At 43.0% G+C, this 27,960-nt stretch overlaps 1 protein-coding gene and 1 non-coding gene across 3 annotated transcripts in view; one reads left to right on the top strand and one right to left on the bottom strand.

Annotated features, from left to right (window-relative positions):
• Nucleotides 1–27,960, top strand: part of COL4A6 (collagen type IV alpha 6 chain) — a 361,284-nt gene that overhangs the window by 200,383 nt on the left and 132,941 nt on the right. The gene's annotated exons all lie outside the window — the stretch shown is intronic.
• On the bottom strand, nt 16,257–16,363 carry LOC129535307 (U6 spliceosomal RNA). The gene has a single exon (XR_008681582.1). It is a non-coding gene; the product is annotated as a U6 spliceosomal RNA (small nuclear RNA).

The raw sequence follows: 27,960 nt of genomic DNA, 5'->3' as shown, positions 1-27,960 counted from the left end.
CTAGTGGGCCCAACTGTGTCAGGACAGAGAGCTAAATAGAGGGTGTGGTACTAGGTTTCTTTAAAGCATAGGTCTGTAAAATAGTATTTGTTGCTTTGCCTCTCATAATTGGACTGGCATAAATAGAGAAGAAAATCGTCAAAAAAGATGGTTGTTTTCTTGGATGAAATCAATTCTCAGAAAAAAAAATCACAATGAAGGGATTTCCTCACTTGCAGTTAACATACTTATGCATTGCTGCAAAGAGACCTAAATGGGAAGAACCCTCTGTTTTGGAGACATAGCCTGGGAAGCATCACTGATGGCATTGCCTGTGGTTTCCTGGAGCATTTGCTTCCTGTTTAGTTTCTGTGACTTTGGCTGGGGAATTTTCCAAGGTGAAGGTTACATTTTGGTCTTGAACTTCAAAGTTCCACTCATTTGAACCCCCAGAGTTGATTTTCTTCTGAAGACATATGTGGTTTCCTTTGAGTTGCTGACTTTGATATTTCAATTCCAGTGTTCCCACTCTGCTAGTTCTCCTTGGATTGTGGATAAAAGCCCCTCTTCTCCTTCTTGCCTTATCTCTTCTGAGCAGTGGTCCTAACTTATTAAAGGTTAAGCAATTTACCCCAGATTTCTTGGATAGAAAGTAGCAAGAGCCAGGAGTAGAATCTAGGCAATATGGCCTTAGAATTTAGGAGCTTAACCCCTACAGTCTATTGCTCAGGGATTCCAAAATCAAGAGGAAGCACCTCATGCCTGGTAGACTCAAGGGTGAGTTTGCAGAGCAAACAGCCATGGGCCTTGAGGGATAGATTTTGACAGAAACAAAGCAGTGAAATAATATGAGTGAACCACACAGGTAGAAAAACACACGGTAAAATATGGGCCAGGGTAGGGTAGTTTGGTTAAAATATGGGGTCATTTGATGGGAGAATTGGAAGATGATTCCTTAAGCAGAATTGGGGTTATGTTATGGGGAACCTGTTTTGACAGGATAAATTTATGCTTATTTCATTAAGCAACTGAGGGTTATTTCCTTCTTCCTCTTTTTCTTCCTTGCTTCCAAAGTACTATCAGTTCAGTTCAGTTCAGTTCAGTCGCTCAGGCGTGTCCAACTCTCTGCGACCGAATGGACTGAAGCATGCCATGCCTCTTTGTCCATCACCAACTCCCACTCAAACTCATGTCCATTGACTCAGTGATGCCATCCAATCATCTCATCCTCTGTCATCCCTTTCTCCTCCTGCCTTCAATCTTTCCCAGCATCAGGGTCTTTTCCAATGAGTCAGTTCTTCACATCAGGTGGCCAAAGTATTGGAGTTTCAGCTTCAGCATCAGTCCTTGCAATGAATATTCAGGACTGACTTCCTTTAGGTTGGATCTCCTTGCAGTCCAAGGGACTCTCAAGAGTCTTCTCCAACACCACAGTTCAAAAGCATCAGTTCTTTGGTGCTCAGCTTTCTTGATACTCCAACTCTCACTTCCATACATGACTACTGGAAAAACCATAGCCTTGACTATACGGAACTTTGTTGGCCAAGTAATGCCTCTACTTTTTAATATGCTGTCTAGGTTGGTAACAACTTTTCTTCCAAGGAGCAAACATCTTTTAATTTCACAACTGCAGTCACCATCTGCAGTGATTTTGCTGCTGCTTCTGCTAAGTCGCTTCAGTCGTGTCCAACTCTGTGCAACCCCATAGACGGCAGCCCACCAGGCTCCCCCGTCCCTGGGATTCTCCAGGCAAGAACACTAGAGTGGGTTGCCATTTCCTTCTCCAATGCAGGAAAGTGAAAAGTCAAAGTGAAGTCGCTCAGTCGTGTCCGACTCTTAGCGACCCCATGGACTAATAAAGTCTGTCACTGTTTCCATTGCTTCCCCATCTATTTGCCATGAAGTGATGGGATCAGATGCCATGATCTTAGTTTTCTGAATGTTGAGTTTTAAGCCAACTTTTTCACTCTCCTCTTTCACTCTCATTAAGAGGCTCTTTCATTCTTCTTCGCTTTCTGCCATAAGGTTGGTGTCATCTGCATATCTGAGGTTATTGATATTTTTCTTGGCAATCTTGATTCCAGCTTGTGCTTCATCCAGCCCAGCGTTTCTCATGATGTACTCTGCATGTAAGTTAAATAAGCAGGGTGACAACATACAGCCTTGACATACTCCTTTTCCAATTTGGAACCAGTCTATTGTGCCATGTCCGGTTCTAACTGTGGCTTCCTGACCTGCATACAGGTTTCTCAAAGAGGCAGGTCAGGTGGTCTGGTATTCCCATCTCTTTCAGAATTTTCCACAGTTTGTTGTGATCAACACAGTCTTGGCATACTTAATAAAGAAGAAGTAGATGTTGTTCTGGAACTCTCTTGCTTTTTCATTGATCCAACAAATGTTGGCAATTTGATCTCTGGTTCCTCTGCCCTTTCTAAATCCAGCTTGAACATCTGGAAGTTCACGGTTCATGTACTGTTGAAGCCTGGCTTGGAGAATTTTGAGAATTACTTTACTAGTGTGTGAGATGAGTGCAATTGTGTGGTAGTTTTAGCATTCTTCAGCATTGCCCTTTTTTGTGATTGGAATGAAAACTGACATTTTCCAGTACTGGGACCACTGCTGAGTTTTCCAATTTTGCTGGCATATTGACAGCAGCACTTTCACAGCATCATCTTTCAGGATTTGAGATAGCTCAACTGAATTTCATCACCTCCACTAGCTTTGTTCATAGTGATGCTTCCTAAGACCCACTTGACTTCACATTCCAGGATGTCTGGCTCTAGGTGAGTAATCACACCATAGTGGTTATCTGAGTCATGAATATCTTTTTTGTATAGTTCTTCTGTGTATTCTTGCCACCTCTTCTTAATATCTTCTGCAAAACCATTCCTGTGCTTTATTGAGCCCATCTTTGCATGAAATATTCCCTTGGTATCTAATTTTCTTGAAGAGATCTCTAGTCTTTTCCACTCTATTGTTTTCCTTTCTTTCTTTGCAGTGATCATTGAGGAAGGCTTTCTTATTTCTCTTTGCTCTTCTTTTGAACTCTGCATTCAAATGGATATACCTTTCCTTTTCTCCCTTGCCTTTCACATCTCTTCTTTACATAGCTATTTGTAAGGACTCCTCAGACAGTCATTTTGCCTTTTTGCATTTCTTTTTCTTGGGGATGGTCCTGATCATTGCCTCCTGTACAATGTCACGAACCTCCGTCCATAGTTCTTCAGGTACTCTATCAGATCTAATCCCTTAAATCTATTTCTCACTTCCACTGTAATGGTCTAGTGGTTTCCCCTACTTTGTTCAATTTAAGTCTGAATTTGGCAATAAGGAGTTTATTATCTGAGCCACAGTCAGCTCCCAGTCTTGTTTTTCTGACTGTATAGAGCTTCTCCCTCTTTGGCTGCAAAGAATATAATCAATCTGATTTCAGTTTTGACCATCTGGTGATGTCCACGTGTAGAGTCTTCTCTTGTGTTGTTGGAAGAGAGTATTTTTTATCACCAGTGTGTTCTCTTGGCAAAACTCTACTAACCTTTGTCCTGCTTCATTCTGTACTACAAGGCCAAATTTGCCTGTTACTCCAGGTGTTTCTTGACTTCCTACCTTTGCATTCCAGTCCCCTATAATGAAAAGGACATCTTTTTTGGGTGTTAGCTCTAGAAGATTTTGTAGGTCTTCATAGAACAGTTCAACTTCAGCTTCTTCAGCATTACTGGTTACGGCGTAGACTTGTATTACTGTGATATTGCATGGTTTGCCTTGGAAACGATCAGAGATCATTCTGTCGTTTTTGAGATTGCATCTAAGTATTGCATTTTGCACTCTTTAGTTTACTATGATGGCTACTCCATTTCTTCTAAGGGATTCTTGCCCACAGTAGTAGATATAATGGTCATCTGAATTAAATTCACCCATTCCAGTTCATTTTAGTTTGCTGATTCCTGAAATGTTGATGTGCATTCTTGCCATCTCCTGTTTGACCAATTTATCTTGATTCATGGACCTAACATTCCAGGTTCCTATGCAATATTGCTTTTCACAGCATTGGAGTTTACTTCCATCATGAGTCATGTCCACAGCTGGGTGTTGTTGCTTTGGCTCCATCTCTTCATTCTTTTGGGAGTTATTTCTCCACTGATCTCCAGTAGCATATTGGGCACCTACCAACATGGGGAGTTCATCTTTCAGTGTCCTCTTTTTGCCTTTTCATACTGTTCATGGGGTTCTTAAGGCAAGAATACTGAAGTGGTTTTCCATTCCTTTCTCCAGTGGACCACGTTTTGTTGGAACTCTCCAACATGACCCATCTGTCTTGGGTGGCCCTACATGGCATGACTCATAGTTTCATTGAATGAGACAAGACTGTGGTCCATGTGATTAGATTGGTTAGTTTTCTGTGATTGTGGTTTTCAGTCTGTCTGCCCTCTGATGGAGAAGGATAAGAGGCTTATGGAAGCTTCCTGATGGGAGAGACTGACTGAGGGGTATCTGGGTCTTGTTCTGATGGGTGGGGTTGTGCTCAGTATATCTTTAATCCAATTTTCTGTTGATGGGTAAAGCTGTGTTCCCTCCATGCTATTTATGTGGGACCAAACTATGGCGGAGGTAATGAAGGTAATGGTGACCTCCTTCAAAAGGTCCCACGCATGCACTGCTACACTCAGTGGACCCAACCCTGCAGCAGGCCACTACCGACCCACGCCTCCACCGGAGACTCATGGACACTCACCGGCAAATCTGGGTCAGTCTCTTATGGGGTCACTGCTCCCTTCTCCTGGGTCCTGGTGCATACAGGATTCTGTTTGTGCCCTCCAGGAGTCTGTTTCCCAGTCCTGTGTAAGTTCTGGTGGCTCTATGGTGGGGTTAATGGTGACCTCCTCCAAGAGGGCTTATGCCATACCCAAGTCTGCTGCACCCAGAGCCCCTATCCCTGCAGCAGTCCACTGCTGACCCGCATCTCCTCAGGAGACACCCAAACACAGTTCTGTCTCAGTCTCTGTGGGGTCTCTGGGTCCTGGTGCGCACAAGGTTTGTTTGAGCCCTCTCAGCATCTCTGGTGGGTATGGAGTTTGATTCTAAATGAGATTTTGCCCCTCCTATCATCTTGTTGCTTTCTCCATGATCCAGCGGATGTTGGCATTTTGATCTCTGGTGCTTATGCCTTTTCTAAAATCTGCTTGAACATCTGGGAGTTCACAGTTCACATATTGCTGAAGCCTGGCTTGGAGAATTTTGAGCATGACTGTACTAGTGTGTGAGATGAGTGCAATTGTGCGGTAGTTTGAGCATTCTTTGGCATTCCCTTTCTTTGGGATTGGAATGAAGACTGACCTTTTCCAGTCCTGTGGCCACTGCTGAGTTTTCCAAATTTGCTGGCATATTGAGTGCAGCACTTTCACAGCATCATCCTTCAGGATTTGAAATAGCTCCACTGAAATTCCGTCACCTCCACTAGCTTTGTTCGTAGTGATGCTTTCTAAGGCCCACTTGACTTCACATTCCAAGATGTCTAGCTCTAGGTCAGTGATCACTTTATCGTGACTATTTTGGTCGTGAAGATATTTTTGGACAGTTCTTCTGTGTATTCTTGCCACCTCTTCTTAATATCTTCTGCTTCTGTTAGGTCCATACCATTTCTGTCCTTTATTGAGCCCATCTTTGCATGAAATGTTCCCTTTGAATCTCTAATTTTCTTGAAGAGATCTCTTGTTTTTCCTATTCTGTTGTTTTCCTCCATTTCTTTGCGTTGATCACTAAGGAAGGCTTTCTTATCTCTCCTTGCTCTTCTTTGGAACTCTGCATTCAGATGCTTATATCTTTCCTTTTCTCCTTTGCTTTTCGCTTCTCTTCTTTTCGCAGCTATTTGTAAGGCCTCCTCAGACAGCCATTTTGGTTTTTTGCATTTCTTTTCCATGGGGATGGTCTTGGTCCCTGTCTCCTGTACAATGTCACGAACCTCCGTCCAGAGTTCATCAGGCACTCTATCGATCAGATCTAGTCCCTTAAATCTATTTCTCACTTCCACTGTATAATCATAAGGGATTTGATTTAGGTCATATCTGACTGGTCTAGTGGTTTTCCCTACTTTCTTCAATTTAAGTCTGAATTTGGCAATAAGGAGTTCATGATCTGAGCCACAGTCAGCTCCTGGTCTTGTTTTTGCTAACTGTATACAGCTTCTCCATCTTTGGTCATGGAGAAAGAAAGAGAGTTCCAGAAAACCATCTATTTCTGCTTCATTGACTATGCCAAAGCCTTTGACTGTGTGGATTACAATAAATTGTGGAACATTCTGAAAGAGATGGGAATACCAGACCACCTGACCTGTCTCTTGAGAAACCTGTATACAGGTCAGGAAGCAACAGTCAGAACTGTACATGGAACAACAGACTGGTTCCAAATAGGAAAAGAAGTACGTCAAGGTTGTATATTGTCACCTTCCTTATTTAACTTATATGCAGAGTACATCATGAGGAAAGCTGGGCTGGAAGAAGCACAAGCTGGAATCAAGATTGCCGGGAGAAATATCAATAACCTCAGATATGCAGATGACACTACCCTTATGGCAGAAAGTGAAGAGGAACTAAAAAGCCTCTTGATGAAAGTGAAAGAGGAGAGTGAAAAGGTTGGCTTAAAGCTCAACATTCAGTAAACAAAGATCATGGCATCTGGTCCCATCACTTCATGGGAAATAGATGGGGAAACAGTGTCAGACTTTATTTTTTTGGGCTCCAAAATCACTGCAGATGCTGATTGCAGCCATAAAATTAAAAGACGCTTACTCCTTGGAAGGAAAGTTATGACCAACCTAGACAGCATATTAAAAAGCAGAGACATTACTTTGCCAACAAAGGTCCGTCTAGTCAAGGCTATGGTTTTTCCCATGGTCATGTGTGGATGTGAGAGTTGGACTGTGAAGAAAGCTGATCGCCGAAGAATTGATGCTTTTGAACTGTGGTGTTGGAGAAGACTCTTGAGAGTCCCTTGTACCGCAAGGAGATCCAACCAGTCCATTCTAAGGGAGATCAATCCTGGGTGTTCATTGGAAGGACTGATGCTAAAGCTGAAACTCCAATACTTTGGCCACCTCATGTGACGAGTTGACTCACTGGAAAAGACTCTGATGCTGGGAAGGATTGGGGGCGGGAGGAGAAGGGGACGACAGAGAATGAGATGGCTGGATGGCATCACCGACTCGATGGACATGAGTTTGAGTGAACTCCGGGAGTTGGTGATGGATAGGGAGGCCTGCCGTGCTGTGATTCATGGGGTCGCAGAGAGTCGGACACGACTGAGCGACTGAACTGAACTGAACTGATCTTGTTGGGGCTTCTCCTTTGCCCTTGGATGTGGGGTATCTCCTCAAAGTCACTCCAGCACTGCACAGCCATCCTTCCAGTGCCTACCATCTTGCTGGTGCTTCTCTGCCCTTGGATGTAGGATATCTCACTCCAGCGCTGGGCAGCCATAATTCCTAAGTACTATATAAGCTTACAATTAATACCTAAAAAAGAAAAAAGAATTCCACCTGAAAGGACCTCGGCAGAGACTATTCATATTAATATACTCCCCCTCTCTCTCCATGTATGTAGATATATCTTCCCAGACTTTTATTGCATCCAAATATATATGTATGCACAATTCCATATTGTAGAAGGCAAAATGCTAAGATGGTTGTTCCCTGCCTATATGCTGTATATAATCCCCTTTTCTTGAGTGTGGGCAGATCTGTGAGTATGATGTGCTATCACTCCCTTAACCAAGTCATATTTTATGGCAAAGGTTTAGGATACTCACATCTGTAATTCCATTACATTATATAAGACTTTCCAGCCAACTTGGAAGAGGAATATTTGCGTTGTGAAAGGGCCCTGTGGCTGGGACCTGAGAGCAGCCTCTAGGGGATAAGAGTGACTCCCCAACAGTCAGCCAGTAAGAAGTCCAGGACCTTAGTCTTGAGATCACAAGGCACTGAATTCTGCCAATAAGCAGTGAGCCTGGGTCAGAGCCCTGCTGATGCTATGATTGCAACCTGGTGAGTGTACTAACTATATTTTCTTCTTGTCTGTTTTTTTGATGCTCTGGCCTCTGGGCCCTGCTGTCTAGGGAGAGACTTGCCCTCTCAGGACTACCCAGGTCTTAAAGATAGCAAATGACTGGCCCAGAAGGGTGCCTTTCATATGCAAACCGACCAATCCAGAGATGGTATCTGAACCACTTCCCTATTTGGCCTACCCTCTAGGAGGCAATATTCCTCTGCCCTAATCATCCCAGGGCCAGGTACCAGACAACTAGTGATAGCTCCAGTAGCCCAGAACCCACTAAAATTCTTAAAACTAACTGTGCTAAACTTGATTACACTACCTTACCTTGTTGTAGAAACTATAGTAAAGGCCCTTGCCCATGCTTTTACCGCATTTCTTCTGCCACCTGGCCAATCCTGGCACTCCTCATGTGGCCCTCTATGGTGTGCTACGACCCTTCTCTTGGGATCTATAGTAACAAATTATCTTTTCAATGGCAGTCATCTCCTGATCTGTTGTGCTCACTACCCTTGAGTGATGATAAAACCTACATTTTAAAAGAGTGAGAGACCCATGTGCATGTGTGCATGCTAGATCAGTCGTGTCCCACTTTTTGTGACCCCATGAGCCCGCCAGGCTCATCTATCCATGGGATTCTCCAGGCAAGAATACTGGAGCGGGTTGCCATGCCCTCCTTCATGGGATCTTCCTGACCTAGGGATTGAACGTCTTATGTCTCCTGCATTATCAGGCAGGTTCTCTACCACTAGTGCCACCTGGGAAGCCCCAAGAGAGACTCTTAGCAGCAGTTAAACCATGCTCAGAGGCCTGGCTGATGGAAATTGTGACTTAATAAATTTGTTTTGTTTTAAACTGCTAAGTTTGTGGAAATTTGTTTTGCAATGATAAAAACTAAGATACACATAAAAGAGATTTAAACATACTATATTCTTCTCTAACCTGTATTGTTTCATTTAATATAGCATATATGTTTGCATATATATAGATAAATAGAAACAGATATATAGATATTCCATTAGAAAGCTTCCCAGGTGGTACTAGTGGCAAAGAACCCACTTGCCAATGCAGGAGATGTAAGAGACATGGGTTCAATCCTTGGGTCAGGAATCGATGAACAGGGAATGATGGACAGGGAAGCTTGGTGTGCTGCAGTTCATGGGGTTGCAAAGAGTTGGACATGACTGAGCAACTGAACTGAACCGAACAGTGTTATTAGGACAGTTTTCATGGGAAGATAGAAACTGGAGGCTGCTTATGCATACATGGAGTGGCAGGAATGTTGAGGTCTCAAGGAGCATTCCAGCCAAAGGAAATGTTATGAGCAGTTTCAAAGGAGGGAATTAGGATTCCAGGTACAAGCCTGAAGTTGGTGGTTGATGCAATGAGTGAAGTTAGAGCAACAGGGTTGTCACACAGAGGCTTTGATGATGTAAGAAACTGGGAGTCATTCTCATTCCATGAAAAAAAGGAGAATGAACTGATTTTTCAAAATGATAGCTGGGGAAGATGACCAGAGTGCAACATGAAGAAAAGTCAGAGAAAACTTAAAAGCCAGGGATCTCACAGGCTGTTACAGTAAGGAAAGCATGGGGAATGGAGCCTTTTATAGGGCAGAGCAATGGAAGGGGAGAGAAGCAGGACAAATCCAGAGATGAAACTGAATAAAAGGCAAATTGGAAAGACCTGTTGGATGCAGGTTGCCAAGCTTTGGGCTTGGCATGATGGTAATAAGAAATTTGGTCAAAGCGTATCTATTTTGGCATTGTGGTTAAAGGCAGGGTAAACTGATTAATTGGTTCAGCTGGTAAAGAATCCACCTTCAATGTGGGAGACCTGGGTTTGATCCCTGGGTTGAGAAGATCCCCTGGAGAAGGGAAAGGCTACCCAATCCAGTATTCTGGCCTGGATAATTCCATGGACTGTATAGTCCATGGGGTCATAAAGTCAAACACGACTAAATGACTTTCACTTTCATTTTCAAACTGATTAATTAGATTTCAAGTGATCTCCTGTATCCCTGAAGGCGGCTGGATACTAAGGGAATTCATCCACTGTAGGCTTTCCCTGGATCAGAGTGAATGGGTGACAGATCGATTTCACAAGGGAAACATGGTAGAAATGAAGTGGTTTGACAAAATTCGTATTTTCACATTCTCTATAAAGGAGAGAGCTCTCTTTGGACAGTTGGCATAAAGTGAGAACTAGCAATCCCAGCTGCCAATAAAGAGAGCACACAATTTTTTTCCCCTTTACAGACCCCCAAGGTGGCACTTTCTAAGGCTGTGTCTGGTTGTAATTTATATTTTTGGCTCTGGATCAAGGCTTGGCCTGTGACATGTAAGTTAGTCACTTGTAGCTGGAGTAGCAGATGGTCGTTCCTCCTTCCCTTAAATGGCTCAGTCTGCCCTGAGTCTTTAGGAGTGTAAATAATTTACTCTCTAGTCCACTGATCCCAGTTAATATTACTTCTCAAAATACCCCTGCCTGTGCTCTTATATTTACTTATACTTTTCTTGCCAAGGTCTTCTAAATATCCCTTCTGATATTTATTTTATGGGTAGAAATACTGGCCTGACCCAAACTCTGAAGTAAATTGTGAAGGATGGGAGCATCTTTAGTCAGTCCAGTGGGATTTTTAAGTACAACTGTCCCCCTCCCTTGGGGGAGTTTTTTTTTTTTTTTTTTACCAGAAACAACCATGTGAGATCCTGCTTTCCATCAAGGGTTTATTGGTTAATGAGGCCTGTGGCTGGTGTGGTTTTCCTGTGTTTAACTTTTGGAAGTCTCAGAGACAGTTGCTTGGAGTAGAGAGCTGACAGAATTATTGCCCAGCAAGCCGGCCGGCCACAGCCCACAGGACTCCACCAACATCGATGAATTTTATGGCCAATTCAGTGAACAGAGCAAGTATTTGAAGAGGCACATGGAAGAGCTGGTGGCATCCTGTTCTGTTCCCTGAAGAAGTCTGCAAGGCTTCTCATCAAGCCATCCTTTTTCTATCTCCTCTTACTCTAGGCTTTGTTCTTCCTCAACTGCCTGACCAGGGACTCATAGGCAGCAACGACTTCAGGATGAGGTCACTGGGGTGGAACCTTGGGACTTAGCTCTGCCTCGTTTACTTGTGGCAAAGGGGACCCTTTCAATTAAGAACTGCAGTAACAGAGCATGACCAAATTCCACTTTATCCTCACATTCCAGCCCTTCAAGCTACTACCACTCTAAAATAGTCCCTTGCATTTGTGTAAACCTTGGAGATTTTATACTCTCATATATTATCACATCTGAGAGTCATATCACCTCTGCAAGTTAACATAGTAAATAATTGTCACTATGTAACAAACCATCCCCAAACCCAGTGGCTTAAAAGTTTTCTCACCAGGCTGCAGGTTTCTTGGGCGTAGGCCAATATTAGTTGGGCTCGGTCATGACTCTGTGGCAAGCCCAGGAGTTACCTGGTTTAGGCTGGGAGTGGCTGTGTTTCACGTGTTCCTCATCCTCCTCCTAGAACCACAGGCTAACCTGAGCTTGTTATTTTCATGGTGAAGCAGAAATGCAAGAATGGGTAGAAACAGTAATGCCTTTTAAGGCCTGGCATCGTAATTGTCTTACTGTTATTTCCACATTGTCCAATTTGCCAAAGCAAGTTCCATGATCAAACCCAGAGTCAATGGATGGGAGATGGCAGGGGCAAAGAATTAGGGATCAATAATGCAATTTTTCACAGGTAGCTAGGGCATATATAACTGCTCTCATTTTATAGATGAGAAACCCGTGAGCCAGAGAACTGAAATGATTTGCCCAAGGTCACATGGAAAATTCTAATCCTCTCTGTTTTTTGGCAAGCTAAATTCCATGATCCCATAACGTATGTGGCTAGGTAAAGGTCTATGGTTCTTTTCTCATCAAGGAGGAATCCTCTTGGCCTACTCCTTTTCTCTTCTCTCTTATGCCCCTGGAATTTGCCTCCTTGACAGTCATCACCATCTACTCTTCCATTTGGACCTGTTTGGGGGTGAAGGATGGATTAATTTCCTCTATTGAAATACATAGACACAAATTCTCCCATCCCTGAAACAGACATACCAATCTCTCCATTTTTAATAAAAATACTAGAAATTAATAAAAAAATACTAGATCTTTAAACTAAACATCCCATGTTAGTTGAACCAGAGTAACGTCAAACCTCAATATACCATGGTTCTTTGAAGAATGGGAGGATTATAATTGTCTGAAATCTGTCAATATGGTTTTTGTTGACTCTGAGCTACACTTAGATGTTAACAGGTTTAGGCTAGTGTTCTCCTAGCCCTTACCTGACTGCCTTTGTAGAGTTTTTGGTTGCCCTCAAATCATGACTGCCCCATCCCGCCCAATCTGTTCTGGGTAGAATTTTCACCTGAGCTGCTCAGAGCTAGCCTAAAGAGATGTGAGCTGGTATCTTTGATATAGCCTGCAAGATTTTTTCAAGTGTGAGTTTCCATGGCAACCCTGTGTCTCTGGCTTCTGATACACTTGCACTGCTAACTATGGCTTCCGGCATACTAAAGGTAGAAGGTACCATCTGACAAATTCTCCTCCTGGGGGTTTCTGGCCAACATGCACTGGCAATGTGTTTGCCTTATATGAACCTTCTAGACAGAGGTCTCCATGACTCCAGTCTCTGAAAGCCTCTTCCTTTCCCTTAGCATGGTTCTCTTTTTATCTTTTTTTTTTTTTTTTTTAAATCTGTAGCCTAACTTCCACAGCTGGTTGATATGGCTGTCTGGCTATAGCACTCAGTGAGGCTCTGTCTAATCTCTTTTTTTTAATTTATTTATTTTAATTGGAGGCTAATTACTTTACAATATTGTATTGGTTTTGCCGTACATTGACATGAATTCTAAGGGCTAACATGCCTTAGCCAGAGCAACGAGGCAGAGTCCTGATCTCTTTTCCCATACTTCCCATGGAAGACTGGAAAACAGATTACTTGCAGTAATTTCCGGAGGCAGCAGGTAAGTGAGTAGCCTCTATAATGGTAGAACCAAGAGGGAATGATGGTTGTCCTTGAGCCTTCAGAGATGATAGCTAAACTCAGCGAGAAGTAAATAAGGACAAGTTTGTTTAAAAAAAAAAATGCTGTTACTCATAAAGAAACTCGGTACATATCCCCTTGTGGTCCCTGTTTATGTTGCTGGGTCAGTGTTAGGGAGATAAAGAAGCAAAGAAGTCTGGTTAGGAGCATTGTCATAGATATATTTTTTAATTAATTAATTTTTATTTATTGGCTGTGCTGGGTCTTCATTGCTATGTGCAGGCTTTTCTCTAGTTGTGATGAATGGGGGCTACTCTCTAGTTGCCGTATACAGGCTTCTCACTGTGCTGGCTTCTTTTGCTGTGGAGCATGGGCTCTAGGGTGCATGGGCTTCAGTAGTCCTGGCGTAGGGGCTTTGTTGCTCTGTAGCATGTGAGACCTTAGTTCCCAAACCAGGGATCAAACCCATGTCTCCTGCATTGTCTAATGGATACTTAACCACTGGACCACCAGGGAAGTCCTGCCATAGATATCTTGCCTCCTTTGGTACGGTCCACCATTGGAATATGAACAGAATGCAAGAGGTGGTTGGTAGGGTGGCACCACATGTCATGCTTCCTGACTGGCTTGTCTAATCATTGACCAGAGGGTATAATATTAGTAAGTGTGGGATCTTGAGCCAGACTGCTTGGGCTTGAATATCTTCTGATGTGTGACATTTAGCGAATTCCTTAGTTCTTAGTTATCTCATCTATAAAATGGGCATAATGCAGCCTACTTCATATGGTTGTCATGAGGATTAAATAAAATAATGTTTCTAAAGCTCTTGGCACCATTCAGTTCAGTTCAGTCGCTCAGTTGTGTCCGATTCTTTGTGACCCCATGAATCACAGCACGCCAGGCCTCCCTGTCCATCACCAACTCCCGGAGTTCACTCAAACTCATGTCCATCGAGTCGGTGATGCCATCCAGCCATCTCATTCTCTGTCGTCCCCTTCTCCTTCCGCCCCCAATCCTTCCCAGCATCAGAGTCTTTTCCAGTGAGTCAACTCGTCGCATGAGGTGGCCAAAGTATTGGAGTTTCAGCTTTAGCATCAGTCCGTCCAATGAACACCCAGGATTGATCTCCTTTAGAATGGACTGGTTGGATCTCCTTGCAGTCCAAGGGACTTCTCCAGCACTACAGTTCAAAAGCATCAATTCTTCAGTGATCAGCTTTCTTCACAGTCCACATTATAAGCACTAAATAAATACTAACTATTGTTAACACTAGCTGATGCACATTTTGGGTGGGGGCATTTTCAAGAAGGAATTAAGTACAAGAATACATTGAGACTGTGATATATCTCTTGAGTGCTTCCTTTGCTTTTTTTTGGCCATGCCACACAGCTTGTGGGATTTTAGTTTCCTGACCAGGGATTAAACTCATGCCCTCAGTACTGAAAGCACAGAGTCCTAACCACTGGACCACCAGGGAACCCCAAGTGTCCCTTTTTTAGTAAATGCTTAAATATAGTAAAAGCTCCCATCACTAACATCTACTTAACCAATATAGTAGATTGAGTTGATGTTTTCCCTTTCTACTGAAATATATACTGACCAATGCTCAGAGCCCAAAGGAAAAGTACAGGTAGCAAGTCACCCTTCAGTCGACCCATACACTTCTGCTCCCATGTGTCAAGTTGATGCTTACCAAGTTGTTTTCATTATCAGCTGGCACCGTTCATGGAACATATTGCCCTATAGCCAGTGAATTAAATATCATTTCTGTCATGTAAGGTCACAAATATATTTAGCTTGATCTGGAAAAAAAAAGAATTAGTTGTTTTGTCGCCAAATCTATTTTTGCCAGTTGTACTTGCTAATATAATTAGATAACTTAATATAAATTTATGAACTATGAATACAAAAGGAAGGCCACTATTTCCATGTGAATGAAGTTCAATTCTTTGGAAAGACTTGATAAAGAAAAGTTACTTTTAAAAACCAGCCTATTGTTAGGGGGAAAAAAACCATGAAGCTAGAAAGCAAATGGGATATATTAGGGATGTAGTTTATGCAAGAAAGAGTCAGAAATTTCAGTCAAAGGACCCATGCTCAGAAAAAGGACCTTGCTTACATCACATCACCAGATGGCTGAATGAATATGCATTTATGTGTTTTAGGTTGAAATAAAGTGCTTAAGGACCATAAGTATAATTTTATATGATTCTTCACTCTAATCAATCAAGTACTTGTTATGCAAGAGAGTATTATATATACAAGAGAGCTTCTACTGTATAGCCAATGTATTGTGTTAAGTAGGGCTTCCCGGGTAGCTCAGTGGTGAAGAATCCACCTGCCAATGCAGGAGATGAGGTGTGATCCCTGGGTTGAAAATCTTGCCTACAGAATCCCATGGACAGAGCCTGGCATGCTACATTCCGTGGGGTTGCAAAAGAGTCAGACATGACTTAGCGACTAAACAACAATTGTGTTAACTAATTTATATGCTCTGGACTTGAAAGAAAGCTCAGTAGAGTCCATTTACCAGCTTTATTGGTGCAAGTTTGCAGTAGTCAGAATAATGCCCCCCCCCAAAGATGTCCATATCCTAATCCCTGGAACATGTGAACATGCTATGTTATATGCCAGGGGGAAATGAAGCTTGCAGATGGTAGTAATGTTGCTCATCAGTTGACCTTGAGATGGGAAGATTATCCTGAATTCCCTGGGATGTAATCACACAGGTCCTTACAAGTGGAAGGAGGGAGGCTGAAGGGAGAGTGTCAAAGTGATATGAGGTAAGAAATAGTTGACCCAAGTTGCTGGCTTTAAAGATAGAAGGAAGGGGCCATAAACAAAGGAATGCAGGCAGCATCTAGAATCTAGAAAAGCAAAGGAATGGATTTTACCCCAGAGCCTCCAGAAAGGAATGCCATTCTGCCAACACTGATTTTAGCCCAGTGAGACATTTTCAAGACTTCTGACCCAGAATAATAAACTTGTGTTGAAGAGCTACTAGGATTGTGGTAATTTGTTACAGCAGTAATGAGAAACTATTGTAGACATTGAGCCAAGTTGAAGACAAACAACAAACTGTATCCCCTAACCATCACCACCACCACCACCACCACCCCTCCCTGTCCTGCTAGGAAACCCAGTCCCTTCACAATTTCAAGTACCATAGACACAAAATTTATACTTAATATCTGGCTCTGGCCTTAGAAGCACCATTTTTTTTTAAACACTTCACAGATTTACATGTCATCCTTGCTTGGAGGCCATGCTAATCTTATCTGTATCATTCCAAATATAGTATAGGTACTACTGCAATGAGCACAGAAGCACCGTATTTACTAAGTTCCTACCATTTGCCAGGCAGTATGCTAAATTCTGGGCTTTCCTGTGGCTCAGTGGTAAAGAATCTGCCTGCAATGCTAGAGATGAAGGAGACATGGGTTTGATTCATGGGTTGGGAAGATCCCCTGGAGGAGGGCATGGCAACCCACTCCAATATTCTTGCCTGGGGAATCTCATGGAGAGAAGAGTCTGGTGGGCTATAATCCATGGTGTTGCAAAAAGTCAGACATGACTGAGCACATACTCATGCATGCTAAATGCTAAGGCCTCCTTTGTAAGGATTATTTTTAAATTTATTTGGTGATGCTGAGTCTTCGTTGAAGTGTACAGGATCTTAGTTGCAGCATGTGGGATCTAGTTCCCTGACTAGGGATTGGGCCCAGGTCCCCTGCATTGGGAACAAGGAGTCTTGGCCACCACATCACCAGGGAAGTCCCCACTAAGGCCTCTTTGATGAAAAGCATAAATAAAGTATCTGTCTTTGTGGTACTCTCAGGCTATTTTCATTATGTCTTCCCATTTCAAAACCTATACTTAACAGGAAGGTGGTTCTCAACATCTTCCTGTTTCTTGACTGAGTAATACCTAGTTTTCTGTTCATTTGTAAAACAGAGTATTTGGGCCATTACAAACTCCACTCTTCCTCTAATCCTTTTTTTCAGATTGCTTTGGATTTGGAAGTCCAAGATCTCTTCTTTCACTCATTCACCCATCCTACAAAGTGACTTTCTAGTATTCTATTGTGACAGTCTTCCAACATAAAAATATCAGCAACAAAACAGTAATTTCCACCAAGGAAAGAGGATGACTCCTTCATGCTCCATCTTCCCACATGACCATGCTCATTGTGAGCTTTCCACTCCATTCAGGCATTTTCTTCCATCCAAAATGGGGGACCTTATGAACCCCATGTCTCTCCTGTAGATAAGGTCCAGCTCATGCCTACTTTCAACAATACCCTCCCCAGCCATAGCAGTTCACCTTTGCCTCTATAGTATGCAGTTCTGAGTCATGCCCTTGTGCCCCAAATTACTGATCATTTGTCCTCTATTACATGTAGCATCTGTGTTTTATTGCCTTCCTTATTGGACATCCCTTCAATGGTTTCCCACTATCCTAAAAATAAGGTCCAAACTCTTCATCGTATAGCACTGTGAGTCATCATGATCTGATGGCCTTGTCTTCCTCTTCACATTCCAGTGCCATTCTCCACCCTTCTCCACCATCTGTCTTAGTCTTTTAAAGCTGCTATGGGCTTTCTTGGTGGCTTAGATGATAAAAGGCTTCCCTTGTGGCTCAGCTGGTAAAAGAATCTGCCTGCAATGCAGGAGACCTGGGCTCGATCCCTGGATTGGGAAGATCCTCTGGAGAAAGGAAAGGCTACCCACTCCAGTATTATGGCCTGGAGAATTCCATAGACTGTACAGTCCATGGGGTCACAAAGTGTCAGAACGACTGAGTGACTGAACTGAACTGAACTGAACTGAATCCCACTCATGAGGGCTCCACCTTCATGCCCAAATCACCTCCCCAAGGCCCCACCTCCAAATACCATCACACTGAGGAAGTAGGTTTCAACATATTAATTTGGCAAGTACACAAACACTCAGTTTATAGTACTATCCTCAGCAACCATTCTGATATTTTCAGTTCCTGCTAGATGGTAGTTATAATGATTATTGTTGTTGTTTAGTTGCTCAGTTGTGTCTGACTGTTTGTGACCCCATGGACTGTAGCCTGTCAGGCTCCTCTGTCCGTGGGATTCTCCAAGCAAGATTACTGGAGTGAGTTGCCATTCCCTTCTCCAGGGGATTTTCCCAATCTGTGTCTCCTGTATTGCAGGTGGATTCATTACCATCTGAGCCACCAGGGAAGCCCTACAGTACACACACACACACAAATACTAATTAAAAACAATGTTGGCATCTTTGTAGAGTCCAGTCAAAACATGCCTTTGTTAAGTCTTAGGCCACTTATATATGAAGGAAACAATGACGGCAGAGAATGTGCCCTGTGTTTAGGGATTCCCCCTGAACCTGGAATCCTGAAATTCACTCCCATTTCCTTTCCTATCATTTAAATTGTGTTCAGTTCAGTTAGTTCAGTTCAGTCACTCAGTCGTGTCCGACTCTTTGCGACCCCATGAATCACAGCACGCCAGGCCTCCCTGTCCATCACCAACTCCTGGAGTTCATTCAAACTCATGTCCATCGAGTCGGTGATGCCATCCAGCCATCTCATTCTCTGTTGTCCCCGTCTCCTCCCACCCCCAATTCTTCCTAGCGTCAGACTCTTTTCCAGTGAGTCCACTCTTCGCATGAGGTGGCCAAAGTATTGGAGTTAAATGGTGTTAGTTAATACCATTTAGTACTTGTCTCAAGTACTACATAATTTTCTCCATACGAATTAATTGGATATTTTGTAAGATAAACAAGCTAGATATAATTGACCCTATTGGATAGATCATGCTGTGTGTGCTAAGTCGCTTCAGTGGTCTCCAACTCTGTGACACTATGGACTGTAGCCCACCAGGATCCTCTGTCCCTGGGATTCTCCAGGCCAGAATACTGGAGTGGGTTGTCGTGCCCTCCTCCGAGGTCTCTTTCCTACCCAGGGATTGAACCCATGTCTCTTACATCTCCAGCATTGGCAGGAAGGTTCTTTATCACTAGTGCCACCTGGGAACATAGAGCAGTTACAAACTGAATGTGAAGCAGAATCACCCAGAGTGATTGCCAAATTTGCTAATTCCCGAAGTCAAGCCCAGTTCTGATTCTTTAGATCTAGCGTGTAACCCAGGAATCTGTATCTTTAAAGCTCCTCCCAAGTCATTCTGAAGCCTATTGTCCAGGCTAATAATAATATTAGCTACCATTCATTGATAGTGACTGTTTGCCAGGCACTGATCTGTTCTAAGAGGCCTTATAGAAAGCTACCATTATGTAATTTAATCTTTTCCACTAGACTATGAGGAAGGTATTCATTTAATCCCTCATTTTTCAGATGAGAGAACTGAGGCTAAGACAGGTTAAGTAATTTTGCCTAGAGTCACACAGATAATAAATCATAGAGCCACTCAACATTATTCTAATTCTAAATCCCTCTTCTTTCCTTTAATTCCAGGCTACTTGCCTCCCCTAAGGCTTTCCTCATTTGTAGACTTCTGGTTCCTTGGTAGGTTCAATGTGCACCTACCTCTCCAGTCCTAATCAGAGTTACAATCTGTTGCCTTTAAAGGTGCTTTATGTTTTAGTGACTAAGCAACAACAACAATGGGAAAAAGCTCTGTCTTCCAACAGTTCTTTGTTCTACATTTGTGCAAACCATGAGTGTCCAGGAAGAGGCCCCATTTTTTTTAAATGGCATAAATATAGACATTTATTTCTTATTTATTTTTAAATTTTTTATTGTGGTAAAAGTCACATAATATAAAACATACTCTTTTAACCATATTTAACTGTACAATGCAGTGGCACTAAGGACATTCACATTGTTGCGAAACTCTTTCCATCTCCTGAGTTTTTCACTTGTCGAAACTGAAACTCTGTCCCCATTAAATACTAAATGCCCATTCCCCCTCCCCACCCCACCCCCAGCCCCTGGCATCTCCCAATATACTTTCTGACTCTGTGAATTTGACTGTTCTAGGGATTGCGTTTAAGAGGAAGTCACTTATAGAATTTAAAAAATTATGATCTTTCTGCCCTCCTCACATACCACATTAATTATCAGCTGTAGAAGAAATTGCTGGAACTTCTGGCCCACTTGCCCTGTCTTCTCCTCCAAAACCAGGAAGCAGTACAGCAAGAGAGCTTCATTTCTGAAGTTCAAGTGCTCTCTCTCATGTACCATTGTTGTTGTTCAGTCGCTCAGTTGTGTCCAACCCTGCAACCCCATAGACTGAAGCACGCCAGGCTTCCCTGTCCTTCACTATTTCCTGGACCTTGCTCAAACTCATGTCCGTTGAGTCAATGATGCCATCCAACCATTTCATCCTCTGTCGTCCCCTTCTCCTCCCGCCCTCAATTTTTCCCAGCATCAGGGTCTTTTCCAATGAGTCAGCTCATGTACCATATGAAGTATATGAAGTGTGTTTGTCACTCAGTCATGTCTGACTCTTTGTGACCCCATGGACTGCATCCTGCAAAGCTCCTTTGTCTGTGGAATTCTCTAGACAAGAACACTGGAGTGGGTTACCATGTCCTTTTTCGGGGGATCTTCCCAACCCAAGGATCAAACTCAGGTCTCACACATTGCAGGTAGATTCCTTACCATCTGAGCCACCAGAGAAGTCCTCATGTACCATAGCCTGGGACAGAAGTTCAGCGTGCTGTGTATGAGTCCTGTGATAAGACAACCGTCAAAGGATAGAATGTTTATGGAAAGTGGATCGGGATGTACAAACAAGAACTCTAATTTGGATTTGAGGTAAATACTGAGTGAACTCCCTTTGTACTTGGCCTTCCCTGTATACTTGATATTAGGAGGTCATACGGAGTCCCTCCATGAGCTCAATAGGGTAAATTCCTCTGCTGAAGTCTTTCTACTTACAGCAGAAGATGACGTTGAAAGTGTTTCACTTGGTAGTAGAGGTAGCTAGATGACGGATCTGTCTATTGCACCCACCTCTGGCTTCTAACTTCTCTTACTTCAAAAAAGTATCCTGGTAAACAGAAATCTGGACCCTTAAATATGATACTAGAAGCAGAAGCTTGAAGGGTTCTCCAGAGGTTATTTTATTTCTACCAGGCAAGATCTAAGGTAAAGATGGCAATCAGTAGTTTCATGCCTGGGAGTAGCTGCCTAGAACAATATAGTGAATAGAATTATGTAGCCACTGTTGGGTTCTGCAGGAAAGAATGCCAGAATTGATTAGTGATGTCTGCCATGGACATGAAAATTTGCCAGCAAGTGATCTACTTTTTTGGCTTGGAGCTGTTAGCTCCTTAACCTGATTGCACACAAATCACAGGAAGCTTTTTAAAAAAATACTGGCACCTGGAGTCCACCCAGATTAATTAAATTAGATTTCTCTGGAGGTAAGATTCAGCTGTCCAAGCATCGAAGGTTGAGGACCACTGCTCTGTACCATCGCAGATATACAGAAGACCTAACTCAGTAGCTCTCAAGTATACTTTCTCCAACAAGGACCTGCCCGGCTGGTTGCATAAGAATTGTCTGAGTAACTTGTTAAATTGGAGGTTCCTGGGACCAAATCCTCAGACTTTCAATTTGGAAGTACAGGGATAAGTCTCAAGAATTTGTATTTTTAAAAACTTCACGGAAGGAAGCTGATATGCAGCCACGTTTGGAAACCACTGTCCTAAGCTCTTCTTTTATTTATTATTATTTATTTATTTTAATTGGAGGATAATTACTTATAATATTGTGATGGTTTTTACCATACATCAGTATGAATCGGCCATACATATACATGTGTCCCCCTCCATTCTGAACTGCCCTCCCACCTCCCCCCACCTCATCCCTCCAAGTTGTCACAGAGCACTAGTTTTGGGTGCCCTGAGTCATGCATCAAACTCCCACTGGCTATTTTTACATATGGTAATGTATATGTTTCAATGATATTCTCTCAAATCACCCCATCCTTTCCTTCTCCCACTGAGTCCAAAAGTCTATTCTTGATGTCTGTGTCTCCTTTGCATGCTCTTCTTAATGCCTCGAATGAATGACAGCTCTGAGGAGAACCATGTACTCTGGGACAGTGGCTTTCAACCCTAACTGCACATCAGCATTTCCTGGGAAACTTAAGAATAAGAGCAGTTGTTACTGTTGTTGTTGTTTAGTCACTAAGTCATGTCTGACTCTTTGTGACCCTCTGGACTGTAGCCCACCAGACCCCTCTGTCCATAGGATTCTCCAGGCAAGAATACCGGAGTAGGTGGCCATGCCCTCTTCCAGGGGATCTCCACCACTCAGGGATCGAACCTGGGTCTCCTGCTTGGCAGGCATATTCTTTACCACTGAGCCACCTTGGAAACCCTAGGGACACCAGTGCTTGAGTCTAACTCCAGATCAATTAAATCAGACTCTCTAGAGTAGAACTTGGATGGTTCTAATGTGTAGCTAACACCCTAAGAATAGCTGCTTTAAGAAGTAGGATGCAGGAACCTCATTTGGGAAGTTCATCAGGTAGATTTCATTTCTCTTTTGCTATGGATTTTGTCCCTGACTTAATCTATTGCTTTGAGTTGATGCTAGGTGGTAGAACCCCTTCTGTTTCTCAAACCTTGTTTACCCACTAGAATCTATCATTTATTATGGTTATGTTGGTCTTATGGGTCTTCCTGGACTAAGTAAACATTGGCTGCAGTGGCTTACTCATTTTTTTACACAAATAGCCACTGTGTGTATCTGAGTGTTTATTAAATGTAGATTCCAGTATCTTCTACCTCCATAAAGAAAGGTTTATGAGGATCATTTTTTTAAATTTTTATTTAGATAATCAAATGAAAATTAGGTAATTGATGCTTTTAAGAGACAGAGTCATTGTAAAGACAAAGTTGTATTTCAAGTGAGAGGCCTTTGAAGGCCCTCACTATGAATTAGTAGGAGCAAAAAAATCAGCTTAACTTACCCATCCATGACTGGCTCTTGTAGGGAAGAAAAAAGTTTTCCTTGACCCTCTTAGTGTCCTTGGCTGGGTCTAAATTACACTGACAGAGACAGAGCAGCAGGGGGAAAGTATACAAATTAAGTTTTACATGATATGAGAATTTTAGAGGGAATCGGAGACACCAAGGAGCAGTTACACTTGTGTTTTAGGCTAGGTTTGATGAAGAGTGGGCAGTTGTATAGAAATATGATAAGTTAAGAAGTATGAAGTAAGTATAGTAAACTGGGGAACACTTAGCAAGGCCTGTTTGTTCAGATTCTTCTTGGCGTCTCTTTGTCTTTGAAGACAAGAATGCTCCTTTCCTCTGGGTATGGGGAGGTCATCTCTCACATGAGGATTTTACGACCTGTTTCAGGGGAGAAGGGTGGGGGAAGGTCAGAGTGACCTTCCTACATCTGCTGTTGTCTCAGATTCCTTCAGCTTAAAATATTCATTATGCCGAGGTTCCATATTTGGGGGGTAGCATGCCCTATACCCCATAACCTGGTTGGTCCTTTCTGAAGCAAATGGAATCTCTCTGATTTCTTTTTTAAGAAGCTAAAAAACCACAGATAGAGCCAGTCTGGCAGGGATGATCACACCAGACTTGGTAAGCTTTTCAGAATACAGCAGGACTCCTCTTATTCATCAAAATGCATTTTTGAAAAAATTCCATCTATTTCCTCACTTAGGCTTGACTTTCCATCATTAGTGATTAATATACTTGGTTTCAACTTTTGCTCATCAGATCCATGTTTTCAAGTATAAACAGAGCTAACCCATTAAGCCCCAATACCTCCAATATGTACTCTCAGGAAGGAAGAGCCATGATTATCTTGGTGAAGAAATGATACATAAAAGAGAGGTTAAAAGGACCTCACATGGGCTTCCCTGCTGGCTCAGAGGGTAAAGAATCTGCCTACAATGCAGGAGACCCAGGTTTGATCCCTGAATCAGGAGGGAAGATCCCCTGGAGAAGGAAATGGCAACCCCTCCAGTATTCTTGCCTAAGGAATTCCATGGACAGAGGAGCCTGGCGGGCTGCAAAGAGGTCACAAAGGGAGCCTAAGGCTTTGAGGACTAACTCCTCTTTAATGCAAGTGATTTTTTCCTTGCCTTTCTCATTTTAGGACTTCCTTACAGCAGTAACCTCTTTTAAAAACCAATATGAGTCCTTCAAAGAGACAATTGGGCCCTTACCCCTTAAGAATAAGGGTATAGAGTCTTTCTGGGGGTGGGGGCATGGGGAATGAGACAGGCCTAGGACCCTTGACTGTAGTGCTGCAATGCTTGCAACTGAACACACATTTCCTCCAGCAACAAAATACAAGGAAACTAAGTTGTTTGTGTGTTGTTTAGTCCCTAAGTTTTGTCTGACTCTGCAACCCCATGAGCCCACCAGACTCCTCTGTCCATGGGATTTCCCAGGCAAGAATACTGGAGCGGGTTGCCATTTCCTCCTCCAGGGGATCTTCCCAACCCAAAGGTCAAACCCATGTCTCCTGCATCCTCTGCATTGGCAGGAGGATTATTTACAATTGAGCCACCAGGGAAGCCCACAAAGAAACTAAATGGGAGTAAAAATAACTGCATGTATGCACAGTTAGGGCAAATTCTGGACAAAACATAGAAAGAGACCAGAAAAACCCAACTGCCACTTTTGAGGAGCCTGGAGCAAAAGCAAGGGGTCAGAAGCAAAAGCAGTGTACTGTGCATGCCCCCTGCACACAACACAAGCTAAGGGGTGAGCAAATCACCTAAGCCACCCTTCCAACCTGACCCTTGAACATACCCCTACTCTCATCCCATATAAGGAACAAACTTTCCCCCATCCTCAGGGAGAAGGAAGCAAGAGAACCTGCTATTTCTTCTCGATCCCCTTCTGCTGCAGCAGGGGCCCAATAAAACCTTGCCTGAAAAAAGAAAACCAACATGAATCCTTTGAGAAACAGTGTACTGGGACCCAGCCATCTCTGGAGTCCCAGCACCTGGTTCAGAGTAGTTGAGGGAATGACAGCCAATGAAAATGTAGCATTGCAGAACTACCATGGGAGGTTTTGGATCCAGCCTTGGACCCAACCAAATGAATCCCAACAGTCAAACTTCTGGAGGACAGCCTAATAGTCCTTGTAAACAAGACCATTTCCTTTCTCCTCTGCCCATGGAAAACAAAACCCAATAAACCCCCCACTGGTGCAGTATCCCCATCCATGTGCTCAGAGAATAGACCATTGTATTTTTGCCAAGAGCTGGCTATCCAGTGAATAATCTGTTCCTATACATTTACACTCAGTGAGGAGTATCCTAGGACATGTTTATACTCAAGAAAGGTTAGTATTAACATTATGTCAAGGGATTAATCTGTTTTAATTGCAAATGTCAAGAATAAACCACCTTCTTTGGGGCCTAGATGTATGACTTTGGTTAAATATTTATAGATAACTTGGAATGTTTACTCTTCATTCTGGAGCTAGGTATTTACTTGCATAATTGCATACTCTTTCCAACCTTCTACCCCATTCAGTGTTCTCCTGATGTTTTCTCTCTATAAACAGCAACAGGGAGATAATGGGCATACCTGGCTACCAGAATAGAGCTACTGATGTTGGGGGGTGCTGAACCCAAACTAGTAGAGTAACCAGAAAAACATTCTAGGTATATTACCAGGATCATGGAATGAGGAGGGGCCTCAGAATCAGGAATCCTGGATTCTAGTCCCCAATCTGCTATCAGTTAGCTGTATGACCTTCGCTGGGCTTCAGTTTCCTCATCAAGAAAAAAAAAAAGACATGAATTTGAATTTTTAAAATTTCTTCCAGCTCTGAATACTCATGGAAATGCTCTCTAAGCAATTTTGAAAGCCCTACCTACTCCAGGTGTGATACTCAAGCCCTCTGGAGGAGAGCCATTCAATAGAACTTCTTGCCATGATGGAAATGCGATGTCTAAAAAGGTAGCCTCTTCAGTTCAGTTCAGTCACTCAGTCGTGTCGGACTCTTGGTGTTCCCATGGACTGCAGCACTCCAGACGTCCCTGTCCATCACCAACTCCCAGAGATTATTCAAACTCATGACCATTGAGTCAGTGATGCCATCCAACCATCTCATCCTCTGTTGTCCCCTTCTCCTGTCCTCAATCTTTCCCAGCATCAAGCTCTTTTCAATGAGTCAACTCTTCGCATGAGGTGGCCAAAGTATTGGAGTTTCAGCTTCAACATCAGTCCTTCCAATGAACACTCAGGACTGATCTCCTTTGGGATGAACTGGTTGGATCTCCTTGCAGTCCAAGGGACTCTAAAGAGTTTTCTCCAACACCACAGTTCAAACCATCAGTTCTTTGGCAATCAGCTTTCTTTCCCGTCCAACTCTCACATCCATACATGACTACTGGAAAAGCCATAGCCTTGACTATATGGATCTTTGTTGGCAAAGTTATGTCTCTGCTTTTTATATACTGTCTAGGTTGGTCATAACTTTCCTTCCAAGGAGCAAGTATATTTTAATTTCATAGCTGCAGTCACCATCTGCAGTGATTTTAGAGCCCCCAAAAATAAAGTCAGCCATTGTTTCCACTGTTTCCCCATCTATTTGCCATGAAGTGATGGGACCGGATGCCCTGATCCTAGTTTTCTGAATGTTGAGCTTTAAGCCAATTTTTTCACTCTCCTCTTTCATTTTCATCAAGAAGCTCTTTAGTTCTTCTTCACTTTCTGCCATAAGGGTGGTGTCATCTGCATATCTGAGGTTATTGATATTTCTCCCGGCAATCTTGATTCCAGCTTGTGCTTCCTCCAGCCCAGCATTTCTCATGATGTACTCTGCATATAAGTTAAATAAGCAGGGTGACAATATACAGCCTTGACATACTCCATTTCCTATTTGGAACCAGTCTGTTGTTCCATGTCCAGTTCTAACTGTTGCTTCCTGACCTGCATACAGATTTCTCAAGGGGCAAGTCAGTTCAGTTCAGTTCAGTCGCTCAGTCGTGTCCAACTCTCCGCGACCCCATGAATCACAGCACGCCAGGCCTCCCTATCCATCACCAACTCCCGGAGTTCTCTCAAACTCATGTCCACAGAGTCGGCGATGCCATCCAGCCATCTCATTCTCGGTCGTCCCCTTCTCCTCCTGCCCCCAACCTTTCCCAGCATCAGAGTCTTTTCCAGTGAGTCAACTCGTCACATGAGGTGGCCAAACTATTGCAGTTTCAGCTTTAGCATCAGTCCTTCCAATGAACACCCAGGATCGATCTCCCTTAGAATGGACTGGTTGGATCTCCTTGTGGTACAAGGGACTCTCAAGAGTCTTCTCCAACACCACAGTTCAAAAGCATCAATTATTCGGCGATCAGCTTTCTTCACAGTCCAACTCTCACATCCATACATGACCACGGGAAAAACCATAGCCTTGACTAGACGGACCTTTGTTGGCAAAGTAATGTCTCTGCTTTTTAATACACTATCAAGGTTGGTCATAACTTTCCTTCCAAGGAGTAAGCGTCTTTTAATTTCATGGCTGCAATCAGCATCTGCAGTGATTTTGGAGCCCAAAAAAATAAAGTCTGACACTGTTTCCACTGTTTTTCCATCTATTTCCCATGAAGTGATGGGACCAGATGCCATGATCTTTGTTTTCTGAATGTTGAGCTTCAAGCCAACCTTTTCACTCTCCTCTTTCACTTTCATCAAGAGGCCTTTGAGTTCCTCTTCACTTTCTGCCATAAGGGTGGTGTCATCTGCATATCTGAGGTTATTGATATTTCTCCCAGCAATCTTAATTCCAGCTTGTGCTTCTTCCAGCCCAGCGTTCCTCATGATATACTCTGCATATAAGTTAAATAAGCAAGGTGACAATATACAGCGTTGACGTCCTCCTTTTCCTATTTGGAACCAGTCTGTTGTTCCATGTACAGTTCTAACTGTTGCTTCCTGACCTGCACACAGGTTTCTCAAGAGGCAAGTCAGG

Source organism: Moschus berezovskii, chromosome X, assembly GCF_049115385.1.
Source record: "Moschus berezovskii isolate FMDL1 chromosome X, NW_MosBer_1.0, whole genome shotgun sequence".
NCBI lineage: Eukaryota > Metazoa > Chordata > Mammalia > Artiodactyla > Moschidae > Moschus > Moschus berezovskii.
The sequence above is the reverse complement of the archived record's forward strand: the minus strand, read 5'-3'. Positions and strand labels throughout refer to the sequence as shown.